Source organism: Sinocyclocheilus rhinocerous, unplaced genomic scaffold (genome assembly GCF_001515625.1).
Source record: "Sinocyclocheilus rhinocerous isolate Xijiao unplaced genomic scaffold, SAMN03320098_v1.1 scaffold1063, whole genome shotgun sequence".
NCBI classification, from domain to species: Eukaryota; Metazoa; Chordata; class Actinopteri; order Cypriniformes; family Cyprinidae; genus Sinocyclocheilus; species Sinocyclocheilus rhinocerous.
The window spans coordinates 30,061-44,017 of record NW_015625586.1 but is presented as its reverse complement, the minus strand read 5'-3'; the positions used below and the strand labels follow the sequence as shown (position 1 = coordinate 44,017).

Genomic DNA, 13,957 nt, shown 5'->3' with positions numbered 1-13,957 from the left:
TGCCTGATCCTTCAGCTGATAACCAGCCCAAGTAATTTCTCCCAGCATGCTATATTGATCCTCTTATAGCATTAGCCGGTGTACATCTAGGAACTTGTTTCTCTCTTTTACACTGCCCTCTTTTTGACTACTCTTCTTTCAGTGGCAGCGGTCACAGGTGCTAGCAGTCATCAGAAGATGACATGCGGTTCACAGCACCAGCACTGACCTGCTCTGAGCCTTGAACCTGTGATTTGTTAGCAGGCCAGCCGCACTCATACACCTTTTCTCTACAAGCACTGCACCTCTGACCGCAAGTGTCAACTTACAAGCTGTTTTTAATGTAGGTGCACTGATGAGTTACCTAAACCTGAGCTCTCCCTCATTATGCTGAAGCTCATCAAACTCAAATGTCTGTAACCCACATTTGAGTAAATGGAACCCGTAATTACTGATGTTTTACAAGCATCTTCCAAGCATTCCGCACTGATGTAATGGTGTTACACCGGGTCTAAAGATGTATCGTTACAGGTGCTGGGTTACTAGGTTAAAATAGGCTTGTGTGGTTTGCAGAAGGATACTCTCTGTAGAAGTCCTAAACAAAATGTACTAAGGTAAGCTTCACTATTATTGTTGATCATAATTTATGGTATTATGGCATTTACTGTTTTTGAAAAATAACTTTTGTCACAATGTAAAAGTCTTTAAGGTAATTTTTGATCAGTTTAATGTGGCTTTGTTGAATGACTTTAGTCTTTGCAACTTTACAGATCTTCTTTATGCACCAAGAGCTTGTAACACTCCAAAGAGAAAGGAAAAATTTAAATCGCATCATATGACCCCTATAATAACACTTATTTACCTCAACATTTTTTGAATGGTAGTGCATCTAATCCTGCAGCATTTGTGCTGCAAACATAAATGAAACTCAAATCATGTGGCTTGTTGAGGAGAGTCGTACTACTATATTGCTAAGCACTCAGACTTTTGATTTTCACGCAGGCAAATTACGAACGAATTTCAAACAGGCAGAATTCCTTTAACTTACCTTTAAAAGGGCTCAAGCCATATCTTGAGACTAGAATATCATACTTGTGTGCTTTTTTTGACCTGGGCCAGTAAGCAAACACTTAGAAGGCACCTGGAAGACCACAACAACTGATTAGTAACAACCCTACACACAGAAAAAAAGGTACAAAAGCTGTCACTGGGGCAGTACCTTTTCAAAAGGTACACTTTTGTACCTTTTAGGAACTAATATGTACCCTTGAGATACCAATGTGGACCCTTTAGGTACAAAAGTGTACCCTTTGAAAAGGTACTGCACCAGTGACAACTGTACCTTTTATTTCTGAGAGTGAAAGTGAGTTTTACACAGGCACCACTTCTTCTCAGCAATGTAAATCTAATTACTTTCCTTTAGTATCTGTTTGTATCTTTTCATCATGTTTGCATAATTGTAAGGTTACCTAAAGAAGTCTCTGTATTGAGTGTACAAATGTGTACCATACTGTATGTGAGAGAACAGAAGTGGTGTGCTGGCACTGCTGACTAAAACGGTTGTCTTGTGGTCTGGGACCCTCAAATCCAGATTTTCTTTGTTCCTCCTTTACCTGACAACAATTTACGAAGCTGTAAGAAAATATACAGTGTCATAGACAGTAATACTGAAAAACACACAGCTTTTGATGATCTAGCGATTATGCAAATCAGCTGTTTTTGCATTTTTATAACCCCTCCAGCACTCAAGCTGCATGAACTCCACAAGATTGTGTCAAACCTTCTCCAGTATGATTTGAGATGATTCATCTTGCGCTTCAGTGGAAGCAATTCACATGCTCAAGTTGCTTTCTCTTTAAATCATATTTTGAATTTCAGTTTTTCATTCTGGTCTCAAATCTTTTTTTATTCTTAACTGGAAGTTGGTTGTCAGTCTTATGAAATGTGTAAGTGTTCTTTTTCGTTTATCACACTCTGAAAACCATGTTTTTCACACACCAAAGTTGAAGGAGGATGTGGAAGACACTAAGACTGTGTGCTTGCTGAAACTGTCTGCTTCTTTTAGTCATTCTGGAGAGATTATGAAAAATTTAAGAAGAGAGATTGGATGGGTTTAGCCTCTGCGGTTGGAAGTATATTGTGGTGTACAAGTTGTCTATGTCTGTTTTTTAAACTTTTGGAAGACAAACTCTCACATTCTCACTAGTTTATTTAATTTGCCTGCTAATCATGTCCAATAGTGTAAAATAATGCATCACATTGCCATTGTCAACACATTTTAAATAATCTATTGTGTTTGATAGGATTGTGTAATGGCAATTTTAAACATTTTTTTCAATAAAAAGGCTGACTCATTACTGCTAATTTAAAAGCTAACATTTTTTGTCTGGTGAATACATATTTATTATTTATTTTTATGCGTTTTGCATCATTTGACAAAATACAGTGTCATTAAATTACGCACAATAAATAAATAATACATACATTTTCTGAATTTGAAACTAGTTTTTTAATATTTGTTTTGTTACATGTCTCATTTTATATCAAACATGCTCTTGTAATTATTCATGCTCATCTATGTAATTATTTTTTATTTTTTTAATGACTCTTCAGAGTTTAAGATTAAAGCCGGCGAAAAGTTGCTTCAGAAGGAGCAAAAAAAAAAAAAAGATGAAATCTGTTAGATTAAATAAAAATCATGCCCTGGAACATAAAAGTGGCCAACACTGAAGACTCAGCCGTATGTGTGTGTGTGTGTCAGTATGTCAGTTTCTTTTTCTGTCCCTGTCTCCGGCACGCTTTATAGACTTTTCTATGGCAACCAGTAGTTATGAAGTTACTTATTGATCATTTCGTCTTAACATCTCTCATTCCTCTCATTCCTGCAGACTTCAATCTGTTCTACACCTCGCATGTCCAGACAGCACAATTTCCATTTCACTTTCTTCCCCCATTTTCTGACTAGCTCGCTTCTCTATTTTTAACATCCATTCTGCAATGTACTCAAATCTGTCTTTGTATGTTCTTGAAGTTTGAAAGTGCACTGAACTTTAGTTTTCTCAGGGAAAATTGGGCTTTTAGGCGGTTTGTTTGAATTTGTCAGAAGTGTATGTGTGTAGAATTGTATATACAGTACAGTTGTATTTTCCATTAAACTGAACTGGATCATCTTGTGAAAGCTGTCTATAGTTCAGTACAGTTGCTCTGGAGTGAAACGCAGTTTGTCTTGAATTCATTTAAAAGCTAACAGGTGTGATTGAATAGGTTTCTATAGACTGATCTGATGAGAGGTCAGTGATGGTTAAAATAGCCCAGACAGTGAAACTGTAACACACACACACACACACGGTACCATAGACGTCTGTTTTCCCTGTCTATAGACTGATCTGATGAGAGGTCAGTGATGGTTAAAATAGCCCAGACAGTGAAACTGTAACACACACACACACACACACACGGTACCATAGACGTCTGTTTTCCCTCTCATACACATACACTAGACCCTAACACACAGGAACATGATCTTGTGTGCAGTCAAAAATTGTGTGAGGTTCAAAATAAGCTTCACAAAGGACCTGTTAATAGATCAGCAGACACAAATGCACAGAGACACGCACCGCATCTTGCTAACCATCTGACGCTCTTCTCCCAGAACACTATCAAGGTTTAAGTTTAGAGCTAATGAAGATAATTTGGCTATTAAAGCACAGCTTTGGGCACAGTCAGCCTCAGCATCCCAATAAACAGTATCATGGGTTTCATAAATGTCACTGATATGCTTCTCATTTAGCTGAGGGCCCTTCCTGTCAGACAGACAACAGTTTGCTTTCAAAGTCCATGTTGCTCAGCCATATTCATTGACATTTTCTTTGTTTACAGAACTCAATTATAGTCTTGTCCCGACGCCTAAAACATTTCAGCAATTTAAAACCAAAACTGCATTTGACCGAAAAAAACTAAAATATCGAGTAGAAGAAATATTTGTATATTATTTTATTATTAATGTTATTAATTGATCATATTAGTAATTATTTTATTATTATATTAAATTATCAATTATATTTGTATAAGTGTATGAGTATAATTAGTGAATTATTCTGTGACTTTTTTTTTTAACTAATATCTGTCATTAGCACAATCTTATCTCAGACAACCCTATTTCTCATATTATATTAATTCTTTGCTTACAGAACTAAATTATAGTCTTGTCCCGGTGCCTAAAACATTCAGCCATTTAAAACCAAAACTGCTTGTTTGACCTAAAAAAAAACAAAACAATTTGAGTAGAAGCCAATTTGATTTTAATAATAATATTTTATTATTTATTTATTTATATATTATTATTATTAATTTTATTAATTGATCATTATTAGTAATTATTTTATTATTATGCTAAATTAGTAATTATTTTTGTGTAAGTATTAGAGTGTGAATTATTCAGTGACTTTAACTAATTTCTGTCATTAGCGCAATCTTATCTCAGACAACCCTATTTCTCATCTTTTGGTGCCCCTAGTTAAGCGTCATAATAAAGACATTTTAACCTAACCACTAAAGGTTTTTGATATATTTTTGATATTTGAAAGCTAGTAAAAGGCTGCAAATAATAACAGTACTTGTACTTTGTCAATTCACTGGCCAGTATTGATCCTAACAGAAAGTAGCCTACTGTTGCTATGGTTACCTCCTTGCAGTTGTTTAGTACACCCTGACTTGTAATCTAACTTTAGTAATTATTGAAAAATTATGTTTGAAAAAGCTGCTGAAATATGTATACTGTATATACATTTAATTATTTTTAATCTAGGTTTTGTTTAGTAATATGCAAAACATACATTTAAAAAAGATACAAGTGTAGTTCACTTTGCTGTGTACAGATGAATGTACAAAGTCTGTGATGATCATCTACAGCCAGTTTGTGTTTATTAATGGTGATATAATATGAAACAGAAAAGGAGTGAATGTTTCACAGATATTTGCGTCCACCCAGCTTAAAGCGCTGTGATGTTGCTATCCACCTAGTCCCAAGAAAACTATTCATTTGCTTGACAAATTAAATGAATGAATGAACATCCCCATTACAGCCACTTTAGCCTTGGTCTTAATGGGGCCCAAGAGAGCCGTACACATGTTGCGTTATTGTGTACGTTGTCTTTAAAGCTTTTCAGATGAACTGGGAACAGCGCAGCGGAATCAATAAGTCAACATACAATGCTATGAATAACTTTGCTCAGCTAGATAGCCGTTAATCATTGATGATTTAAAATAATAGGCTAATAATTTCCCCATTTTGGCATTATTTCATGTCTTTGTGTGTTGATTACAGGGAATGCATTACCGTGAGGCTCTTGGAACCCAGTAAACGAGTGAATGACACATCTGTCCTCTTGTTCCTCTTGTGCTTTAACGTAATCACTTCACAGAGCACTTCAAGCTGTTCATATTGTGTACAATATGTCTGTGTGAGTGTGTCTTTCTGTCTGGTCTAGGGTTCAGTGAGTTTAAACACTTAACCTTCGTACTGCCATGTTCTCTGTATTTTTTTCAGCAGACACAGAATGTGTGTGTGTGCACTTTAGAGATGTTCCAGCCTATTTGATGTGTGTTATATATAAAGCTCGTCTGAATGGGCTTGTATGCATGAATGCCTTCATGGACGTAAACACACACACACACACAATACAGCGTGTGTGTGTGTGTGTGTGTGTGTTACTCACCAGTTGGCCGGTAACTTTTTTATATGAATTCTAACAATGCTTGAGAACGTGATATGGTTTAGTTTGATTATCAAAATCACAAAGGCTGCCTTGTAATTATATGGTCACACTTTAGTTTGGGGACCAATTCTCAATATTAAAACTAACTATTAACTACAACTTTTGCCTCAGTAGTTAGTAAGGTAGTTGTTAAATTTAGGTATGGGGTGGGGTTAAGGGATCTAAAATATGATCATGCAGAATAAGGCAATTCATATGTGCTTTATAATTACTAATAAACAGCCAATATTATGTTATTAAGCGTGCTAATAAGCAACTAGTTTATAGTCAGAATTGGTCGCTGTTACCACATTGGTCAAGTGTTACCAATTATAGAAATATGTAATCTGATGCACTTTGCACTTCAAAAGAGAAGTAAATAAATAAGCATATATATATATATATACACACACACACACACACAAATACATATATTTACAAGCCGTACATTTATTTATATAATACATTATTTATTTATATAATAAATACATTTATTATGTTACAATATGAATAATATAATAATATAATATATAAGAATATTATTATTTATATAATAATAATAATAATCATCATCATCAATAATTGAAACAAAATAATCATGAAAATTGCATCTTATTTTTTATTTAGTACTGTCCTGAATAAGCTATTCAAAAGTTTACATACCCTTGAATCTTAATACTATGTGTCATTTCCTGGATGATCCACGACTGTTTTTATATTTTGTGACGAGTCCCTTATTTGTCCTGAGCAGTTCAACTGCCTGCTGTTCTTCAGAAAAATCCTCCAGCTCCTGCACATTCTTTGGTTTTCCAGCATCTTCTTCATATTTGAACCCTTTCCAACATTGACTGTATGATTTTGAAATCCATCTTTTAACACTGAGGACAACTGAGGGACTCATACACAACTATTACAAAAGGTGAAAACATTCACTGATGCTCCAGAAGGCCACACAATGCATTAAGAGCTGGGGGTGTAAACTTTTTAAATTGGACGGTCAGGGTAAATTGTACTTATTTTGTCTTCTGGGAAACATGTAAGTATTTATGTAGCTTCTGAAGTCCAGTACTAAATGAAACAATTATGATCGTTAAACAAAATGAGAAGAATTTACACATCATCATCCTGTTCAAAAGTTTACACCCCCATCTCTTAATGCTTTGTGTGGCCTTCTTGAGCATTAGTAAATGTTTTTGCCTTTTGTAATAGTTGTGTATGAGTCCTTCAGTTGTCCTCAGTGTGAAAATATGGATCTCAAAACCATACAGTCACTTTTGGAAAGGATTCAAATATGCAGAAGATGCTGGAAAACCAAAGAATGTGCAGGAGCTGGAGGATTTTTCTGAAGAACAGCAGGCAGTTGAACTGCTCAGGACAAACAGGACAAAATATAAAAATAGTCGTGGATCATCCAGGAAATGACACGCACTGTAGTATTAAGATTCAAGGGTATGTAAATTTTGAATGGGGTCATTTTTATAAATCCAGTTATTGTTTTGTCTTGATGTTCAGTTTCAGTAAGTTGAAGCTGTTGAATGTTTTTTTTTGACAAAATCTGCAACCATTACTGACTGACCCCATGATCCAAGTGCTATTTCACCACCGATGGAAAATTATTCCCCTCGATCCTCCTCTTCACTCATAACGGCCCAAAATTATTCCAGCAAACCCCTTATAATTTCACTCTATCTTCATGCATTAGCGTAAAAATTCCAGATTCCAAAAAAAGCAGATTCCATACTGTGTGCTAATGGATATAAGATGCAGGTAATGTGAGCAGATTCATTAAAACATGATAATATGTCATTTATTTTCATGCGCATCCTAACAAAGAAAGACACTGCCTGTAAGCGTTCATGTTTTCCTGAGTGTGTTGTTTTCTTTGTGAGTTAGTGTGACCGGCTCATAGCCTATTATCAAATATAGACATGATATAAGTGAAACTGTATATTTAAAATTACATTTTCAAAATATGTTTCTGGCATTGTTCAGAGGGCCGGTCCAAATGTGGGGGTGGGCCGCATTCGGCCCGCGGGCCGTAGTTTGGGGACCCCTGCTCTAGGCCTAATGCACCTTTCACAAGTGCCGCGTTGTCATGGCAACCAGAGGTTAGTGGTAGGCGTGGCACTTACAGCAGTTAAGTCGGTTGCTATTCTTACCTGCACAGGAAGTTTGATGCTCACATTATCCTCTCACAGATTAATCTTCACCAAATGCATCCTATAGTCATTCCTGTGCACTGGTTGTTAGTTTTTCTGACTTTTTCTTTTCAATCTAAGAAATAATCTTGGTTTTATATTGGTTTAGGGTATTTTAGAGACCAAGGTATTTATAGATGTCATGAGGGCGGCTCTGGAGGGTTTGTCTAACTTGATCAGATATGCAATGGCAGATGGTATGCAAACACACACACACACATCAGCTCACACACAGGCATTTACACAGGCCTGAGTCACTGCCTGTGTTAGCTCACATAGACTGACCTTTTAATCAGGATTTAGACTGATGATACTGAACACACACAAACAGACACAGATTCTGTTCAGTTTTGTCAATTTTAACCTTTAGCTGCGCAAGTAAATTGTCTTCATATTTTCTACATGGATTTAAAGTTAATTTTGTGGACAGTCACTTTTTACAGAAGTTCAAAAATGATGTTAATTTCAACTTTTCCTTTGCCTGGCTGTGTCGTGAACCAAATTTTCTTATGATTTCAACATAACCTTTGATTTCTCAAGATTTTGATTTCATTTTCTTGTAATCTTGATATCTAGACCATATCTAGACTATAATCCAGACTAGGGGGTGGGCGATATGACCAAAATATTATATCACGATATGAGTAATTTTATTTCATGGTAGCGATATATATCACAATATAGTCATTTTTTTCTTGAAATAAGGTCTTTATGATATCAACATTTTTGATACAATTGAAATTTCATAATTCTTGTCACCAGTGTCGATATCACAAAAAAAAACACAAAAAAAAAACGAATGGCCTAAATAAAAAAAAACCCCAAAAAAACTCAAGCTTACTGAAGACAAGTAAACAGTCAGTGATTAAATAAGAAATTAATTACAAGCAAAAAACAACAGTAGAACAAACAAATAAGAAATACATTGTATAAAGTAATCAAATGTATAAAAACCTTGAAAAATATAAGAAAATATACACTTTTTCTTATTACAGTTACGAAAGTGATTTAGTCGAGCAGTGAGAGATTTTCTCTCTTTTGTTGTTTGATTAACATGAACGGCAGACAGCAGGAATATTAGACTGCTATCACTTTAAGAGCTGCCCGGATCCAATATACTGTTACACATGTGTTTTCATTCTCAGCTGTTTGCTTTCACTTAAGACCTACATTACTGTGTTTACGAGGATATTTGCGCATTTTGGGCAAGATGGGCATTTTGGCCTATAAAGTGGCAAAAATAACTCAATACTCTATGAGCACTGTCTTCACGTGCATGCATCTCTCTGACAGCGCTCAGAAACAGTCTCTGCAAAATGAGCTCTCTTTCGCTGCTGATTGTGTTTCAACGGCTTAAAATGGATTGATTTCAAACAGCAAAGGATACGTTTTAATGACCATGTAGCACAGCAATGTCACGTGAGTGTGTAACTGTGATAGAGACGATAGTCCAAAATCTCTACCGGTTAATCGTGTCTACCAGTATATCGCCCACCCCTAATCCAGACCATATATATTTTAAGCTACATCCTTTTTTGTGTTACTGCTTTGTTATTCTTTATTTTATCTCTCCTGACACTTTAATGTATTTCATGTGGAAGAAGCCTGGATGAAGTCAGAGAAATAACAGCATTTGTGGGCATTTATGTGTATTGTTTTGTATCTATGGCTATCTTCCTTCCTGTCAATGTGACTTGTTGTAATAGAGGTCTTTCGGTTCTTTTGGTTGTTCTCATCATGCTTCTCTCCATCTAAATAAGGGACTCTAAGATTTTTTTCTCAGAGTAGGGCAAGTACCACATTTGATTGTTTGTTAGGATGAAGTCAAACAACACGCTCTAATTCATATTCCATTTATTGGAGGGGAATCTGGTGCTGAATTAATTGGAATATGTCATATTTATGTCATCCATATTTATTACAGTGCTCTGTTTTGCCTTTAACTGGGATGGTTTGTTTTTATATGAGGTTAGTAGATTTTCCTGAACAAACTCCCTAATTATTGGCGGAAAGAAGTGTTGCACTTGCTCATACAGAAAAACAACATTTAAAAAGAATAGTTCACCTAAAAAAATTAAATTCTGTACCCTCAATTTGTTCCAAACCTATATGACATTCTTTATTTTAATGCAACTTCAAAAAAAGATAGTTTGCAGAATGTTCACTCTGCTCTTTTCGTATAATGAAAGTGAATTGTGACAAGAACGATCAAGCTCCATAATTAGCAAACAGCACCATAAAAGTACCATAACAGTAGCTCAGTTGGCTGCTGTGATATAATCAGTGTCTTTTGAAGTCAAAAATCATTTGAATTATTATTTACTAATTACTCACAAATAAGCTCATCTCGCATATTCATAAATGAATTTCACTAGTGGAATTAAAGGGATAGTTCACACTAAAATGAAAATTACCCCATGATTTACTCAGCCTCAAGCCATCCTAAGTTTACATGACTTTCTTCTTTCAGACAAATACAATCAGCTATATTAAAAATATCCCGACTCTTCCAAGTTTTATAATGGCAGTGAATGGTGGTTGAGATTTTGAAGACAAAAAAGTGCATCCATCCATCATAAAAAGTTCTCCACACAGCTCTGGGCCGTTAATAAAGGCCTTCTAAAGCGAATTGATGCATTTTTGAAAGAATAATGTCCATATTTAAAACTTTATAAACCATAATCTGTAGCTTCCGCTAACTGTCCTGCACGTTCATGGGAGAGTGACGTTCCAGCGGATGACATAGGACGTGGGCAAACGCAGACGAACGTGGAAGTGCAGTGGAGAGAACCAAATAAAACACCGGTCACGAATTAAAAGTACAAAAAGAGGATTTCTAAAGAAAAATGTCAGAGGATTTTAATATAAGCCAAGAGGAGACTGGTTTTCCTTTGCTTGAAACAAGCAAGTTTGTTCTCACGAGATGAGCATATTCTCATCGCTACGCCTACGTCCTACGTCATCCGCTGGACACCACTCTCTCGTGAACGTGTACGACACTTAGCGGAAGCTATAGATTATGGTTTATAACGTTTTAAATATGGATAGTATTCTTACAAAAATGCATCGATTCTCTTCAGAAGCCTTTTATTAACCCCGCGGAGCAGTGTGGAGCACTTTTTATGATGGATCGATGCACTTTTTTGCTTTGCAACTTCAGGGATCTTATCTATGCACAATCAGCTTGTAACACTCCAAAGAGAAAGGAAAACTTGAAATCGCATCATATGACCCCTTTAAAATCTCGACCCCCATTAACTGCCATTATAAAGCTTGGAAGAGCCAGGACATTTTTTAATATAACTCTGATTGTTTTATAAATCATGTGTATATATAAATTATGTGGTAATTTTCATTTTCGGGTGAACCATCCCTTTAAGTATAGAAGGATTTTGAGTATGTATACTTTTAATTTTAGTATAATCCTCACACAAAGTTTTCAGGTTACTTGGAAAACAGCACACAAGTCGTATAGACTACTTTTATGTTATTTTTATGGTTCATTTTAGTCTTTTTGGTAGCTGCTGGTCACTATTCACTATTCTTTTATCATCTCCATTGGTGGTCTATGGAAGAAAAGAACATCATAAGATTTCAGAAATGAGAACATAACGGCTGAACTATTCCTTTAAAGCAAAAAGTACACTTTTATTGATTCACTCTTCTTTTTATTCTGTGCACCATTAGTCTAATTTCTGTCAATAGGCCGAGAGTGAAAAAGGCCTGTTTACTCCCAGGATGAGAAGACCTACATCTGAAGAGGACTGAGCCTGGAATGTATGTGTGTGTGTGTTTCTGTTGCATAAGGTCAGCTGGCACCAGTCCCTCCCTGCTGTCAGGATTGCTATATCCTCGCTGGCCATAAATATGCTTTTATTCATCCTCCCGTAGAGAAAGCAAGCGATCAGTAGGGAAATGGTGGGGGGGGGGGATTTGGCGTTGGCTCATCATATTAGCCTTTATAGCTGGAGGGATGGAAGAGTTTGAGAGAGTGAGGAATGCTCTTTTGGATATCTGCTTGAAAGTATTTGCACACAGATGGTGTGTGCTTTTGTGGCCGTTTGAACATTGCCCCCTTAAGAAAATTGCCCTCGGCCCTTCTAGCAGCCTGTGAATGTCGGATGAGTGTTTTTGTGTTAATATGTGCACCAGTTCACTCTGTATAAACTTCACGTCACCAGATAACACTGCATACAAATGCCACTTTGCCATCTAAAGCAGTGTTTGTATTCTCTTCTCTGCTTATCTGTTCCTCCTCACAAGAACTCACGCACACAAATGTTTATGTTTTTCACTCTATCACATCAGATCACGGACAAACTTCCCCTCCTCGCCTCATTAACTTCTGTCGCGCATGGTTTTCTACATGGATTCCCTCTTATCTTACCATGACCTGTCGAACGAGAGTTCGTTCTCTGTGAGATTACGTAATCCTGCCCGTGGGGTCTAATCCTGACGGGCTTTCTAAAGTCAGTTGTGTTGAAAATGTGCAAGAATCTGTTCCTTTGGGTTTCACGGCAAAGCCCCAAACATGGCTAAAGGGAAGGTGTCGATCGAGTTGTCAATAGCTAATCAAAACATTATTTTTTCATTCTGAAGGAAAAAAATGGTGTTTTGTTGGAATTAAGGGAGTTATCTGTAGCTTAATTGTCTGGCTGACATAATGAAAATGAATTATACTTTGAATGAGGCAAATGAGAAGAAACTGCACACATACTTCATTGATTTTCACAACATCCCTGACTTGCAGTGTAATCAGTTTCTTCAATATGTTTGGTAACACCACTTGCCATTGGAACTGAGAGGATTTGCTGTCGATAGCTATTTCGTACAGCACATGAAACTTTATATATTTAACAAATAAACACGCTGGAGAAGTCACAGAAACGCAACCACTTAAAACATGGACGATACAGGCGAACTGAGGAGAATTCAGGGCTTATGTACAAATTCGGATAATCAAAACTAATTAGCAGGAACACAGGCAAAGAGAATTATATACAGTGGGTACGGAAAGTATTCAGACCCCCTTAAATTTTTCACTCTTTGTTTTTTTCCTCATTAATGTACACACAGCACCCCATATTGACAGAAAAACACAGAATTGTTGACATTGTTGTCCTGGGCGAAAACCTTCTCCAGAGTGCTCAGGACCTCAGACTGGAACTAAGGTTTACCTTCCAACAAGACAATGACCCTAAGCACACAGCTAAAATAACGAAGGAGTGGCTTCACAACAACTCTGTGACTGTTCTTGAATGGCCCAGCCAGATCCCTGACTTAAACCCAATTGAGCATCTCTGGAGAGACCTAAAAATGGCTGTCCACCAACGTTTACCGTCCAACCTGACAGAACTGGAGAGGATTTGCAAGGAGGAATGGCAGAGGATCCCCAAATCCATGTGTGAAAAACTTGTTGCATCTTTCCCAAAAAGACTCATGGCTGTATTAGATCAAGAGGGTGCTTCTACTAAATACTGAGCATTTTTCAGTTTTTCTTTTTTAATAAATCTGCAAAGATGTCAACAATTCTGTGTTTTTCTGTCAATATGGGGTGCTGTGTGTACATTAATGAGGGAAAAAAAATTAACTTAAATGATTTTAGCAAATGGCTGCAATATAACAAAGAGTGAAAAATTTAAGGGGGTCTGAATACTTTCCGTACCCACTGTATATATTAAACATTTTGACTGTCTAATTATTTAGCTGTTTTTCCTTGTACATTAGTGATAAACCGTGCAGGTCATTGTATCACTTTCAGCATCGTAAACAAGCTGGTCTCCATCTGTTAGTGAAACTGCACTAAAATGTGAAGACATACTGTGCTTTTATTCCTGCTCATTTTGGATGTTGGATGTGATAATTCCACATATGTGTTGCCACATGGATCTCTGGAGAAAAAAAAAATGACTTTAGACATCCTAGAGGAGGAAGTTGTTAAAAGGCACATGTGTTTTCTTCAGCAGACAGTTTCATTTTAAGTATGTTAGTCTCTTACATAAGCAAGGGTTGACTTTCGTTCTT

The 13,957-nt window shown here is 36.3% G+C and overlaps 1 protein-coding gene across 1 annotated transcript in view; it reads left to right on the top strand.

The window, feature by feature from the left end:
* The window catches only part of LOC107754117 (signal transducer and activator of transcription 5B-like), a 62,123-nt gene that overhangs the window by 31,317 nt on the left and 16,849 nt on the right, over positions 1–13,957 (top strand). The window lies entirely within an intron of this gene.